A 15,072-nucleotide genomic window follows, 5' to 3' on the forward strand; every position below is an offset into this window, starting at 1 on the left:
CAATAGCAGCTTTATTTATGATTTGATTTTTACCAAACTGGCACACAACTTGTATCACCGTAAGATCTTGGTTGCTTTCTTTAACTGGCCAGATTCCAGTATGGGTTCTAGAGTTATGGCCCCTGAAAGGGCCAGAATTAGCTATTTTGACCTTGTCTGCACAATAGCAGCTTCATTTATGATTTTATTTTAACCAAACATGCACACAACTTGTTCCACTATAAGATCTTGATTCCTTTCTTGAACTGGCGGGATCTCTTTATGGGTTCCAGAGTTATGGCCCCTGAAAGGGCCAAAATTAGCTATTTTGACCTTGTCTGCACAATAGCAGCTTCATTTATGATTTGAATTTAAACTTGCACAAAAGCTGTGTCGCCATAAAATCTGTTCCTTTATTGAACCGGCCAGATCCCATAATGGGTTTCAGAGTTATGGCCCCTGAAGGGCCAAAATTAGCTATTTTGACCTTGTCTGCACAATAGCAGCTTCATTTATGATTTGATTTTAACCAAACTTGCACACAACTTGTATCACCACAAGATCTTGGTTCATGGGTTCCAGAGTTATGGCCCCCTAAAGGTCCAAAATTGGTTATTTTGGCTTTTGCAGCCATACAGAGACTTCATTTATGGTTTGATTTGATACAAACTTCCAAAATATCTTCAACAACAATAAATCTTGGATTCCATGACAAATCAGATCCAATCATAGGTTCCAGAGTTATTTTATATCTGATTACCTCCCCTGATTGTAATCAAAATTAATTTATATCAGTAAGTACTTATAGGACTTATTTGAAATTTCATTATTGTCATTAGTTGGACTGAGCCAATCAAGGTAGATAACTATGGACCGATTTTATGTCAAATTACCTCCCTTTATTTCAAATTAAAATGGGTATATCTCCATAACTAATGAAGATACTGATCTGAAATTTCATTAATGTCAACAGATTTATTTGGCAGATCCTTCTTTTGTTCACTTACAATAATTTTCTTTTTAATTACATTGTACTTCCCTTTTACATTACTATAAATAGCTTATTTTTAGTAACTTTTTTATTACTGGCTGTAGAGAAAAACCGAGATCACTTTTCTGTGGTACAACATGGATGGTACCTCCAATTTTTAGGTGTATTTTGACATATCAGTACCTTTTAAAAATTTTTTTTTTCTTTTTGGTTAAATTTCTTCCCTTTGTTGTTCCTGTCCTTTGGACTTAGATATTTTTTCTGAGGACCTTCTTGTCCTCAAGTGCAATTTTACAGGTGAGCGATTTAGGGCCATCATGGCCCTCTTGTTCCAAATAATTCACCCAGGATTCTTTTTTCAGCTCAAATAACACTTTTTCAGGAAATGATATTTCAGTTACTTTTTCAGACGCAGTTAGCTATACATATATCTAAAATAGGTTGTGCCTACTTGAAGTTTGTATTTTTAGATCCATTACCTATTATATGGACCAGTTAAGGCAGACTGGTAGAACTTTATAAAAAATCTTAAATAAATGGGTGAGCACTCTGGGCTGACTAGCATAACTGAATTCTTTTAGTCTGCTACTAACTAACATGATATATTATGAAACAAACCTTCAGGTGTGGTATCTTTGTCAAAATTTTTGCTCCACAGGAAACATCTAGATTTTGCTACTGCACATGTCACTAAGCAGCAGTAAAATATTTATGATAGATGAGCTATAGTTTGTGATAGATTGTGCAGAAATTGTTGTTCAAAGAATAATTTAGATGATAAAGTTTATGTAGATTGTGACTAATAAATGAAGAAAATGGTTTACTTACATGCTATATAAAAAGCATTTTCTTAACTTTTGGCCTGGTGCACAGTAAAGTGCCCAATTGGGTTAGCATCTAAGTCAAAAAATAAAGTTTTTACTTTGCCTTGAAAAATACCTTTTTTCTACACTTCAACATGTTGTGCACAAGGATCAGTACCCAAATAGATAACTTTTTGGGAATTTTTTTCAAAAAAGTGGATTTAAGTTGCCATGTCGGGTTGGGGACGGACATTACACTGTCATTCAAATTAGATTCCTACTGTAAATGTTTTATGCAAAACCACTTCTTTTATGTGTATTTTCTAATAGTTTGAGGTCACAGATAACGAAAATATATGCCTTAACTCTTTGCTTTTCCATTTTTTTTAAAAAAATAGCTAATTTCTCTGAAATTATGATTACTTTCTGTTAATTGTAAAATTCACTTTAATATAAAATTTGGAAAATGGAACATTTACAGCAGGAAAACACCTTTAAAGCAATTAATTAATACAAGCAACAAAGTAGAAACATAAATACCCTTATTTATATTACATTTAAGCAGAAAATATCATAAATAAATAGTGCCGGAAACGGGGGACGGACATTACATAAAATGACTGGTTCAGCTTTTATAACTACTTTGGAACATATATTACTCTGAAATTCAAATTTCTTAACTAAGGAAACATTTGTGTCATTTCAATAGGTAATATGTCTATAAATATAATAAATGGTTTTACTAAATGATAAAGGAAATTCATTTCAGACATTCATTCAAATAGCAGTTAAAAAGCGAGCAAGATTGAAATATTTCATTTTTACTAATTTTCAAAAAGTATTCTGCTAGTATTAAGCAGTATTTGTCAAAATCAGCTTTACAATCAATTCTTTACTGCATATTATCATATGTATGCAAGTACTGTTCTGTTTCAAAGAAAAAAACATACATGCAGTACATGCATTCCCATAAAAATAATCCATATCTAACAACTTTCCAGTAGAATACAAGCATATTAAATGTAGATGACCATAACATTACTGTATCAGTTTAGCTTTCTATCAGTGCTGTGTTTATGGTACAAAAAGAAATAATGATAACATAATAATGTTCTGTCTATGAAAAAATATAACACTTCAACACATTGTTTTTTGTTTTTTTTTGTATACTTGTTTGTATACTTGTACCAGTCTTTTATTTTTCACGGTTTAATTTAATATAATACTTTTTTTTTAAAAGGGGGGAAGTCCTTGGCAAAAGAGGCAAAATATATCCTTACTAGGGGTTTTAATTTTATACAATACACTGGATTATAACACTTACATCAAAGAGTGTTGTTTTAGGTAAAGATTCCATAATGATCAATTAAGGTCCAGTTTAGGGGTTTTATGGTCCCTTGTATATTGGCACCCTGTTGAGAAAGTGTGATTTTGTGATCTTCTATGGCCACCTGTGTTTTATGGCATGTTGTTGCCATCTCAATAGGTCACTAATTAATTATGTTGTTTTAATTAAGGAATGATTTTGATGCATCTTATGACCCTTTATTGTGTTGATGAAAATATAAGAGAAAATGTAAAAGATAAGAAATATACAGTAGGGCACTAGGGGAGGGGGATCAAGTGTTTAAACAGTATGGTAGCATTTCAAAACTTTTTGTAATTACTAAGGGACAAAAGGGGGGCATAGTTTTCTGGATATGATGTTAAAACTTATAAATTACAACACTATAAATTTCAAGAAGACAGATGACTAAAACTCTACTTACTTTTTTCAACATGTAGTTTTAGTACAAAAATGTAATGTCCGTCCCCAACACTTTAAATGTGCTTATAGATAATGTTTGGCAAAGTTTTACTTTATATATATACTCATTAGTCTTTTTTCATGTTTTTTCATGAGTTCTTTATATGAAAGTAAAATTCATGTATGAAACTGATTCATTTTGCTGAAGATTTCAACAATTTTTGACATTTTTTTTACACACACTGTGTTTTTAAGAAAAAATGTCACAAAACAATGTATTTTACTGATTTTAAATGCATTTTTTAAAAATTTCAGTTCTTATTGGTAAATCAGAAATAAAAGGAATTGAATTTGATAGAAAATAACAATATATATACAACATTTAAAATCAATGATAAGTGGGGACGGACATTACGGGGACGGACATTACATATAACTTTTACACTTTTGTCAGTATCTAAAAAACTGCTTGATGGATTTCAACAATTTTTGGAAATGTTACTCATGTCATCATATGTAATAAAAATGTGCTGCAAACTTCTAGTTTTATAACACTTAATGAAGTTTATGGTAGGGGGACGGACATTACGGATTTTTTGTCACAAACTAACTTTTGACGAGATATTCGGCTATATTTATTTATAGACTTGATGTACAGAAATGATACTTTGACTATTTCAACTTACATATTTTTCAAACTTTTCAAGGCCATCCCACATGTTCTAGCACCAAAAGATACTACTTTTTTCTTCACATTTTTAAGTATAACATTTTCAGATTTCTAGGGCGTTACATCCATACAACTTTGGTTCAAACCATGATTCTCAGAACAAGAAATACAGAAGAACATGTTGTTATATATCAAATGAAAGCAAAGATATTTTTCTTTCACAAAATTTAATAGTGAAGATGTAAAAAAGAACAGAATTTCTGTGAGACAGCTTACAAAAATGATGAAATTTTAGATGCTAACCCGTTACATGCAAAAATGGCTAATTTTTGCCTACTTAAACTTGTCGCACTACTTTATTTCTAAATTTTCATGATAAATGTTCACCTCCACATCTACATCTGTATCATACCTTACTTATAAACTTTATTTCATAGTTCTATCATGTACTGTTTGAAAGATGGGGCTATGTACATGATTTTTTGCTGAATTGGGCACTTTACTGTGCACCAGGCCTTTTTAATTTGGAAAGTTGATTAAAACTTGTACCATAAAATGGGATCTGTCACTGTGGTTTGTGTGAATTGGTTACCAACAGCTAGCAGTATTGTTGCTAGTATCCAGTTTTATTGTATCCATTGTCTGTCCTTCAGCTGAACGAGATTTATTTAAAATATAAAACATTACTATGATACTGTGAGCAGGAGATTGCCTTACAAAATGTTGTCAAGACAGGCGAGGTAATGGATCAAATTACAGAAATACAGTAGCATCAAGTATATTTTAAAATTTTTTGGATTTCTAAGGTTCATAACACAGAAAAATACACTTAAAAACTGTTAAAAGTAAATATAATTTAGTATAGCTGCAACTAAATGACTGTATACTATATTTCATGTGAATTGATGAATTCAGTTGGAAGGTGTCTATAAATTTGCTTTCATTTGTTTTAATTACATTAGGGTCATGCTTACTTACCGGTACATTTTTTATAAGGTTTATCAGGCCATAACCAGTTTATGAGTTATGCTGTGGACGGCAGGATGTGAAGAAAGTGTTTTATACTTGCAGGTTAATCTGAACAATGATAAATAACACATGGATCAACTTACTGGAAAACGCTTATATAATGTCTGTTTGATGTCATTTTGAAGCCATAGTATCTGTTTTGTTTCTACATTGGTTGTTTCAGGGGATTGTTTAGACTGAAGATTTTTTGACACAATGAGTGGAACTACCTGGTGCTGAACTTATTGTAAGTACTGTTTGCTTTATAATGCTTCAATGAGAGAGTGACTGTGTGACTTTGGTGGGATGTTTGGCTGCCATTAAAAGCAGACAAAAATGAAAAAAAAGAGGTCAAAAAGAATATTATTTTGCATTACATTGCCTTTTATATCAGAAAACAACATATCAGGGCTGTTTGTATATTTTTCATGGCAATTAAGCTGTAAACAAGGAGAATGTTTGCTTGAACTTCATTTAAGGTTTAGAAGTATATCACCAAAACACAGAAATATTTTATGAACGAACAACACCGTTACCAATATTTTACCTGACCATTACATGTTCTGCTGTACTGTCCTGTACTGAAAATATTCTGAAAAAGTTGTCCCCCTTTGAAAATGAATGCCATTTGTAAAAAAATAAAAATAAACAATCGCTGAAAACTGTGTTCCACCTAGTTATGTGAAATTTCAACACTCGCACGCTATTACAAATGCATCAAAACAAACATGTGTAACAGTTCCTTGAAAATGGTGAGTTTTTAAAAGCGCTTGACTGTCTGGAAGTGGGGCCTGTTTAAACAGTTCTTTTTTCGGAATTCAATGCTTATATCAGTATACTGACACTTGTTTTGTAGAGTAATATAAGTAATATACACGCTATCATTACAAAAACAACAAAACAAGTGTCAGTATACTAAAATAAACATTGAATTCCGAAAAAAAAGACTTCCTAAATGGGACCCACTTCCGGGCAGTCAAACCTTCAAAAACTCACCATTTTCAAAGAACTGTTACACATGTTAGTTTTGATTCATTTGCAATCGCATGCGAGTGTTGAAATTTTACATAATTAAGTGGAACACAGTTTTCAGCAATTGTTTATTTTTATTTCTTTACAAACGGCATTCATTTTCAAAGGGGAACAACTTTTTTAGAATATTTTCAGTACGGGACAGTACGGCAGAACATGTAATGGTTAAGTAAAATATTGGTAACGATGTTATTCGTTTATAAAATATTTCTGTGTTTTGGTGATATACTCCTAAACCTTAAGCATTTTTTGGGCTGTCTTTGGATTTTCATTCTTTGTAGTTATTAGGGGCATATTTAGGTCAAAGTCACAGATACATTTTTTGTCCCTTTAATGGATACATTTCAACCTTGATTGAGCAATATTCTCCTGTCAAACAAATAAATATTAGAAATGACCATGTCAGGTAATACCTCTTGTTAAATTTGATTCTATGCAGTAATTTTGCATTTCTAGCTCACCTGGGCATGATGTGGTCATGGTGAGCTATTGTGATCAGTCTGTGTCTGTCGTCCGTCTGTTTGTCGTCAACAAATTCTTTAAACATCTTCACTAAAACCACTTAATGGATTGTGATGAAACTTGACCTGTATGTTCCTTGGGTGGGCCTCTATCAAAGTTGTTCAGACGGTTTTGCCAGAGCTAAAGGGGCCTTCGTGGCCAAGTGGTTAAGGTTACTGACTTATAATCACTTGCCCCTCATCGATGTGGGTTCAAGCCTCACCCGGGGCGTTGAATTCTTCATGTAAGGAAGCCATCCAGCTGGCTTATGGAATGTCGGTGGTTCTACCCAGGTGCCCGCTCGTGATGAAGTAATGCACGGAGGGGCACCTGGGGTCTTCCTCCATCAAAGCTGGAAAGTCGCCTACAAAGAGCAGATCTTCAGCTTTCCAGAACAGTTTTAATTTTGAAAATATCTCAATAAATTAAAAAGTTATGACAATTTGAAAATCATGAAACGGGTGAAAAATCTGGAAATTTCTACTATGAAAAATTGTCGATTGCGGAACCGAACTTTTCATCATTTTTGAACAAAATTAATTTACTCCACTAATACACGGCTACTAAACGCTAGCGCCACCACCAAATTGTGGTGATAAGGAAAAGAGCTATCGACATTTCCGTGGTGCAGCTATCGCCCATTTCTACTTGTAAACACGTGAGTAAAATTTATATTTTATCTTATATTTTTATTGATAGAACTTTTTTCAAAAATCGGAGAATGTAGTTCCGTGTAATAACACTTTTACTACAGGTTGGCTGTAATTTCATTAAAATAATATGCGAATTGTGGCGTCAGGAGCTTTTCTCCCGAATCTGACAATGGCATATTTTCATATCGGCCATTATTCGAACACCATTCCCATGAATTGACACACTGTAAGAACATACCTGCGCATGCAAATGGTGTAGAAATGAATTGCACTTATTCCCATACACCAAAGAATTACGAAAAACACATTAAAAAGTTAAAACACGACTATTTTAGAAAGTGGTGGCGCTATCACTCAAGTGGTGGCGCTATACAGTAGTGGTGGCGCTGTTGTATATGATTAGTGGCTTTTTATAAATTTAATTTTGATATATGAAAATGTCTGTCTGCAAGCCTCGGAATTTCTTACAATAATCGATGTTATCAACCTATCCCACACTATACCTAAATTACGTTACTCAACAAACTACATGTAGTAACCTTTACATGATCGCAAAATAATCTACATGTATATGGATTCAGATTGTACATCTAAACTCTATTGATTAATCATATTTAATCTATTGGAATTGAAAATGTACTGTACTCACTTTTCAGAAAGAATTGTGAAAGTAAGGTCTTTTGTTAACAATGACATGCAAATGACGTATAAAAACAAAGGAAAGTAACTTTCAGAATCTTAATATAAAAAAATAAATTCTACACTATCTTCAGCTTATTTCCTGGACATAAATCTTTGTTTGAATAAAGGTATTGCTACTATTTTTCTTAACCTGAATTTACTTACGTTTGTATTTAAGTACAATATTTAAAGGTTAGAAATAATTCTACATTAACACTTTTAAACAAAGGAAAACATTTACTTTGACTACAAGAGTCCCAAGGGTCTGTGAGTATTTTGTTCTTTTTTTTTCTTGGATAGAGAATGTTTCATAAAGGTAAATAAACTATGATCGTGTTTTTCTTTCATTAATAACATAATTCCTTGCAAGAAGAATATTAGTGTTTGTTTTGGTCCGGATGCGTCAGCAGTTTGTCAGCAGTTCGTATTATTGAATGCCGTAACAGCGCCACCACTACTGTATAGCGCCACCACTAGAGTTATAGCGCCACCACTTTCAAAAATCCTGGTATATTTCTTCTAACTCTAATTCTATTATTCATGGTGTGAGCGTATACAATTATTTATCATTTCTACACCATTTGCATGCGCAGGTATGTTCTTACAGTGTGTCTATTTATCGGAATGGTGTTCGAATACTGGCCAATATGAAAATATGCCACTGTCAGATTCGGGAGAAAAGCTCCTGACACCACAATTCGCATATTATTTTAATGAAATTACAGCCAACCTGTAGTAAAAGTGTTATTACACGGAACTACATTCTCCGATTTTCAAAAAAAGTTCTATCAATAAAAATATAAGATAAAATATAAATTTTACTCACGTGTTTACAACTAGAAACGGGCGATAGCTGCACCACGGAAATGTCGATACCTCTTTTCCTTATCACCACAATTTGGTGGTGGCGCTAGCGTTTAGTAGCCGTGTAATAATGGAGATACTGTAATGAAGCTTTGCATAATTAATGTATTTTTTCCTGCAGAATTCAAATATCCTGTCCCTTTTCACATTAAGAAAGAATGTGACCATGTTATTTAAAGTCAAAGAGGTTATTTGACTTAAATATTTTCATGAAAATTTTAGTTCATTTGACGGTCTCTCATAGTTTCTCTACTTGTCAACTTTTTTTACATAAAATGTGACAGACTTGGTTATTTCTTTTGTGCTATTCAATTCTTAAATATTTTATTTATAAATAAACTTTCAGGTATAAATATTTTTAATGAAAGGTAAAAACATCAAGAACGTCGATTCTTCATCATCAGATATTTATATTGACAGCCTAAAATTTAAACTATGTAGTACTACATGTTATAAACAACTGGCCATTCATCTCAATTTCAAATTCATTTGTTAATGTATACTTAATTACTTTGCATAATTATGTAGAAAATGAAAGCTTCTTTATAACAAAAATATGTATAACTTGTTGGAACAAAAACACGAGTCACAGGGATTTCATTATACATTTGATCGATCACTAGAAATATAGTTCTAGAAATGTCAGGAACTTCTCTTGCAGCTTTTCAGGAATGTTAAAGAACCACTGCCTTTCAGAATTTATAGTCTGGATTCTGGAACTATGTTCTGTTCAAGGATAAATTTATATGGATGAATTTATTGTCATCCAGGCCCAACTGTCTGTCATCTTGGTGGGGTCACTGAAAGTGTTCAGCGTTGCGAAAAGGGATTCATGAATTTAACGCGGCCTGTAAGGTGTTTTACATTATCTGAGGATAGATAGACGTTTACCGATTGCCTTTTTTTTGTGTTTTTATTTTGTTTAGATAATTAACCACTTTTGCAAGTGTTTGATTTGTAGTATCAATGTCGATGCTGTGTTAAGAACACATCCAGGTCCATGAAATTGGTGACACAAACCCTTTTTCATAAAGATCTTTAGCATTATTGAAACCGGTCATTTTCTTTTTACTGCTTTTTTTCGTCAAGAAGTCTTGTAATTTTTTGCATGCACAGCTTTTGGGTTAGAATCACAAAATCTAATATTCAGATTGCAGAGTATCTTATACATAGAGATGGTACCTAAAAAATTTAAATTCATCTTTACAGATTTTTTTCAGGGTGAAATGATAGCTAAGTGCACCAATTTTCTAAATATATTTATGGTTTTCCTCTTCTCCATGTAAAAATAGAAATATTTGATATTTGAAAAATGACTTTCTCAACATATCTAAAGCAAAATGGACAACTCTTGTATTGACCTTTTTCAATGATTTTAGGATTTCCCCAATTATAGTCTATATCAAAAGTTTCCACAGCTAAATAAATTCAATAGAGTATAGTGTAAGTTTAGTCTACTTTCAACACTTTGAAAGAACCTATACTGAACTTCCTTTTGTCTTTTAGTCAAATTCCAAGACTAGCCAAGGGTCTAAAACACTTGAAAAAATTCTGAGTGAAACAGAATGACTTGCTCTTTATTATAAGCTTACCAAAACCATACCAAAAATTTACCTGAAAGAAGTTATTAACGATTTTATAATGTAAACAAACCCCCACACCATTTTACCATCAATATTTTCCACTCATGAATGCACTCAATTCAGGTGGAATTGCTGATATAATTGTAAATGAGAGGCCCCAACAAAAACCTTTCTTTTTCAAGTTGTGTAAACAGTTTTAAGTTGTAAATTAATGTTGATATCTGAAGTTACCCATTTCTTTGCGAACAATAAATAAAACACCTTATAGTTTGTTTAAGGTAGTTGACTTGTATCGAAATCATCAAATAAAGTAATCTCCATATGCTTTTTCAGCATTTATTCGTTTTTCAAGGAAAGCAATGATCGTGATAGTTCCATCCAGAGAATGTTGAATTGCTTAAAATACATTACATATAGTCATTACCTATCAGCTACCTTCAAATGTTGTAATTACAACCACTGCCTTAACATTGTAATTATATTTGATGACAATGAATTTTTGTGCTACATTACTTGAAGCAAAGTACTCCTGAACAGTAAGAGAAACTCTTCGAAATGACTAAAGCATAAGAAACACTTTCAAAATGATTCACTGAAGTGATAAATATATGCAATCTAGCTACTAGCACAAAAGTGATACCAATTTAACTTTTTTTGTGTTATTTCCCAGTGTTAGATATATTAATTTTACATCTTAATATATAAATTTTGTGTAAACCAATGTATCACCATTGAGAACAATAAATAACTTTGACTAAAAGATCAGAACTCTATAACATTTCTTAATTTCGTAAATTTTCTTTAAAGGAATTTATTCATTATTTTACATTATCTTCATGCACTTCTAAACTTTCCATCAGGGCCTCACTACAACTTATAAAATAACTGTCAGTGTAAGCCATGAGAAAAGTGTGCATGTTGTATATTGAATACAATTGGCCAGTTTTTCAACTCTAGCACTAAGAAAGGTTCAAACCAGTATTAGTTAAGCCATTGCTCAACCTTGTTTTCTAACGGATTTTTACTAATACTCAGCGGGTATATTTGCGATGTATTAGCTAAGCCTTGGTCACACACTATGAACATGTAGATACAGTTATCGGACCGTTTCGCTGTAATTTTTCATATATAAAACATGTTACTTTGGTGATTTACTACTTTCGAAAAATAAATTCTCATAGAAATCATAGAAAAATACAAAGACACATTAAAACACAAAAGCACTAGCGCCCATCCAATGAGTGAACAAAATATTTGCTGGGAAAAAAGGTGAATTTATTTCAAGGTAAGACTACAAGCATTCCTATGTTTACTCATTGTCTCAATGTCTTATTGTTTTCATTATGCCTAAATGTTCCACCTTTCATGTACAAAATACGTGCAATATGCACATGTAATTAGGAATGCATTTGTAAATTTAAATCAATAGTACAGGTACTCAAATTGCACTTGCAAATGCATGAATTTCAAAATCCGCATGTCATTGAAAGGAGACGTATATATATGTAGACGTGCGTATCCATATTTATCTTGCCTCCTCCAAGTTTCTTGCATTTCTATTGGTCAATAGACGTCACGTGGAGACAGGATATATTCCATATCCTGCTAGTACATTCCAGATATGAATTTTGATTAAAAAATGGCTGCCACTTTGTTAATTTACAAAATATTATATTATAGCATGTAAGTAAAGGGTAGTCGGCAAGATAAAATCGTTACACAGCTTGTTGGTGACAGGATACGGGATATACGCTGTCACCAACAAGCAGTGTAACAAATAATGTTCACCTTCATATTTGTGGGTTACATGTACTTATAATTAATTACATGCACTTATATATTTATGCTTGCACGCATATTTTGAAACGTGTACAACATGACAAACGTAGCTAAAAGTGAAGAGTTGTTACATTTCAAGCGTGACTTTTCGAATAAAAAATAGAGCTTTTGCACTGTCTCCAGCGTCGGCATCGGCCTCGGCCTCGGCGTTGGTTTAAGTTTTTTTTGTAAAGTAAAATAACTGTAATACTAGCTTTACGGAGACAAAATCTATCAAAAAGTCCAAATCGTCGTACATAATGAAAGGGTTTGCTCAATCCCGTATCATTCCCTCCCTCCTCAACATTTCTGCTTTAACTTCATACTGGAAATTTAAATCCATGTCTAAATATTCCGCCTCCATCTTTTCTTAAACCACCTATGCCCCAGGTTTAAAATAACAATAGAAAGATAAGCCATTGCTGACACCGCTCAAAGTAGAAAAATCCAATTGAAGGTTTAACTTTTGTCGAGCCCCGATATTCACGTGCTGACTAAATCGTTGTAAATATATCCGACACGGCTTAAGTCAGAGCTTAAGTCATTACTGAATAGTTGAAAAACTGGCCAAATGAGATTTAAACAAATGTAGGTCATATTTTGTCTGCGTGATCAGTTGTTTGAAAAAGGACCTATCTGATTTTTCTTTCACTTTTTACCAGTTTTATGTTGGCTTCAGTTTATTAGTCAATTCAGAGTTGTTCCCCTTAGATTTTCTTGGGTAGGTACCATCTCTATTATACAAGTTCTTCCACTTTTATCATAAAAAATTTAGTTCTATCACAAGACCATTTGGAACAGTACTGCCTATGTTTGGAAGGTTGGTCGATTCTTTCAACAACTCATTTGTTACATTAAATTGTTAAGGCAAAGTCAGTCATACTGAGGAAGCAGCTAATATAGAACCTGAAAGCAAGCAAAATAAACACAATATAGCCCATATTTATTGATATTATCTAGCTTCGTTGAGTTTTTTTGTTTCGTCCCCAAAGTATGAAAAGTCACGCTATAAATCGGCCGCATTTTTCTAACATGTTTATTTCGTTAAAAAGCCATCAAAAACTTTAAATTTTTAAAAAATTTCATAGTACTCGTGATCTTATAGCTCTGCTAAAATAAAATGCGTTTCTAAAACGTATACTTTTCTTTTCCAAGCAAAAAACTCACATAGCTCAGACAATGTTTTGTAAACTTGGAAAAACTTTACGCCGGTCAAATTTATCTTACAGATTACATGCTTAAAAATTAATAACTGTTTTAAAACTGTGGAAAATTAAAATAATAAATATCTTACAAGTTGATTTAAATCATTTTTTGATTTATTGAAGATAGTGATCGCATGAATTATCGAATAATTAGACGATGCAGTCAATCAGCCGATTTCAATAATGGCGGCCATTTGTAGCGCGCACGAATTTTCTTCAACAGCAAACTTCAAATATAAATGCGACCCACTAAATCACATCTGATTTTTAGCCCACCATCATCAGATGGTGGGCTATTCAAATCACTCTGCGTCCGTGGTCCGTCGTCCTTCCGTCCGTCCGTCCGTCCTTCCGTTAACAATTTCTCGTTATCGCATCTCCTCAGAAACTACCAGGGGGATTTTGACCAAACTTTGTCAGAATGATGTATTGGTACCCTAGTTGTGTCCCCCTGAAAATCAGACTGGTTCAACAATTTTTTAGTAAGTTATGGCCCTTTGTTTATTTCTATAATTTACATAGATTTATGTAGGGAAAAACTTTGAAAATCTTCTTGCCCAAAACCACAGAGCCTAAAGCTTTGATATTTGGTATGAAGCATCCTCTAGTGGTACTCTACCAAGATGATTCAAATTATTTCCCTGGGGTCTAATATGGCCCCGCCCCGGGGGGTCACATGGTTTATATAGACTTACATAGGGAAAAACTTTGAAAAACCTCTTGACCAAAACCACAGGGCCTAGGGCTTTGATATTTTGTATGTGACATCATCTAGTGGTCTTCTGCTAAGATTGTTCAAATTATCTCCCTAGGGTCAAATATGGCCCCGCCCCGGGGGTCACATGGTTTACATATACTTATATAGGGAAAAACTTTGAAAATCTTCTTGTCCAAACCACAAAGCCTAGGGCTTTGATATTTGTAATGTAGCATCGTCTAGTGGTTCTCTACCAAGTTTGTTAAAATTATCCCCCTAGGGTCAAATATGGCCCCGCCCTGGGGGTCACATGGTTCATATAGACTTTTATAGGGAAAAGCTTTTAAAAACTTCTTGTCAATAACCTACAACATTCAGATTTGGACCACATATATGGTTTTGAGTGGCAAGATGAACCTTGACATGAGTTGACCTTGATTTTGACCTAGTGACCTACTTTCACATTTCTGTAGCTACAACCTTCAAATTTGGACCACATGCATAGTTTTGTGCACTGAAATAAACTTTGACCTTGACATTGACCTAGTGACCTACTTTCACATTTTTGAAGGTACAGGCTTCAAATTTGGACCCCATGCATAGTTATGTATTCCGAAATAAAATTTGACCTTGATTTTGACCTAGTGACCTACTTTCACATTTCTCAAGCTATAGCCTTCAAATTTGGACCACTTCATAGTTTTGTGTACCGAAATGAACTTTGACGTTAAGATTGACCTAGTGACCTACTTTCACATATCTGTAGCTACAGGCTTCAAATTTAGACCACATGAATAGGATTGTGTACCGAAACAAACTTTGACCTTGACATTGACCTGG

At 33.1% G+C, this 15,072-nt stretch overlaps 1 protein-coding gene across 6 annotated transcripts in view; it reads left to right on the forward strand.

The window, feature by feature from the left end:
- LOC123556716 (kinase D-interacting substrate of 220 kDa B-like) overlaps positions 1–15,072 on the forward strand; it is an 88,791-nt gene that overhangs the window by 14,089 nt on the left and 59,630 nt on the right. For all 6 annotated transcript variants that reach the window (XM_045347639.2, XM_045347638.2, XM_045347643.2 and 3 more), the window contains exon 2: positions 5,383–5,445. The gene's annotated coding sequence lies outside the window, so the exon portion shown is untranslated. The remainder of the gene's footprint in view (positions 1–5,382; positions 5,446–15,072) is intronic.

Source organism: Mercenaria mercenaria, chromosome 5, assembly GCF_021730395.1.
Source record: "Mercenaria mercenaria strain notata chromosome 5, MADL_Memer_1, whole genome shotgun sequence".
NCBI lineage: Eukaryota > Metazoa > Mollusca > Bivalvia > Venerida > Veneridae > Mercenaria > Mercenaria mercenaria.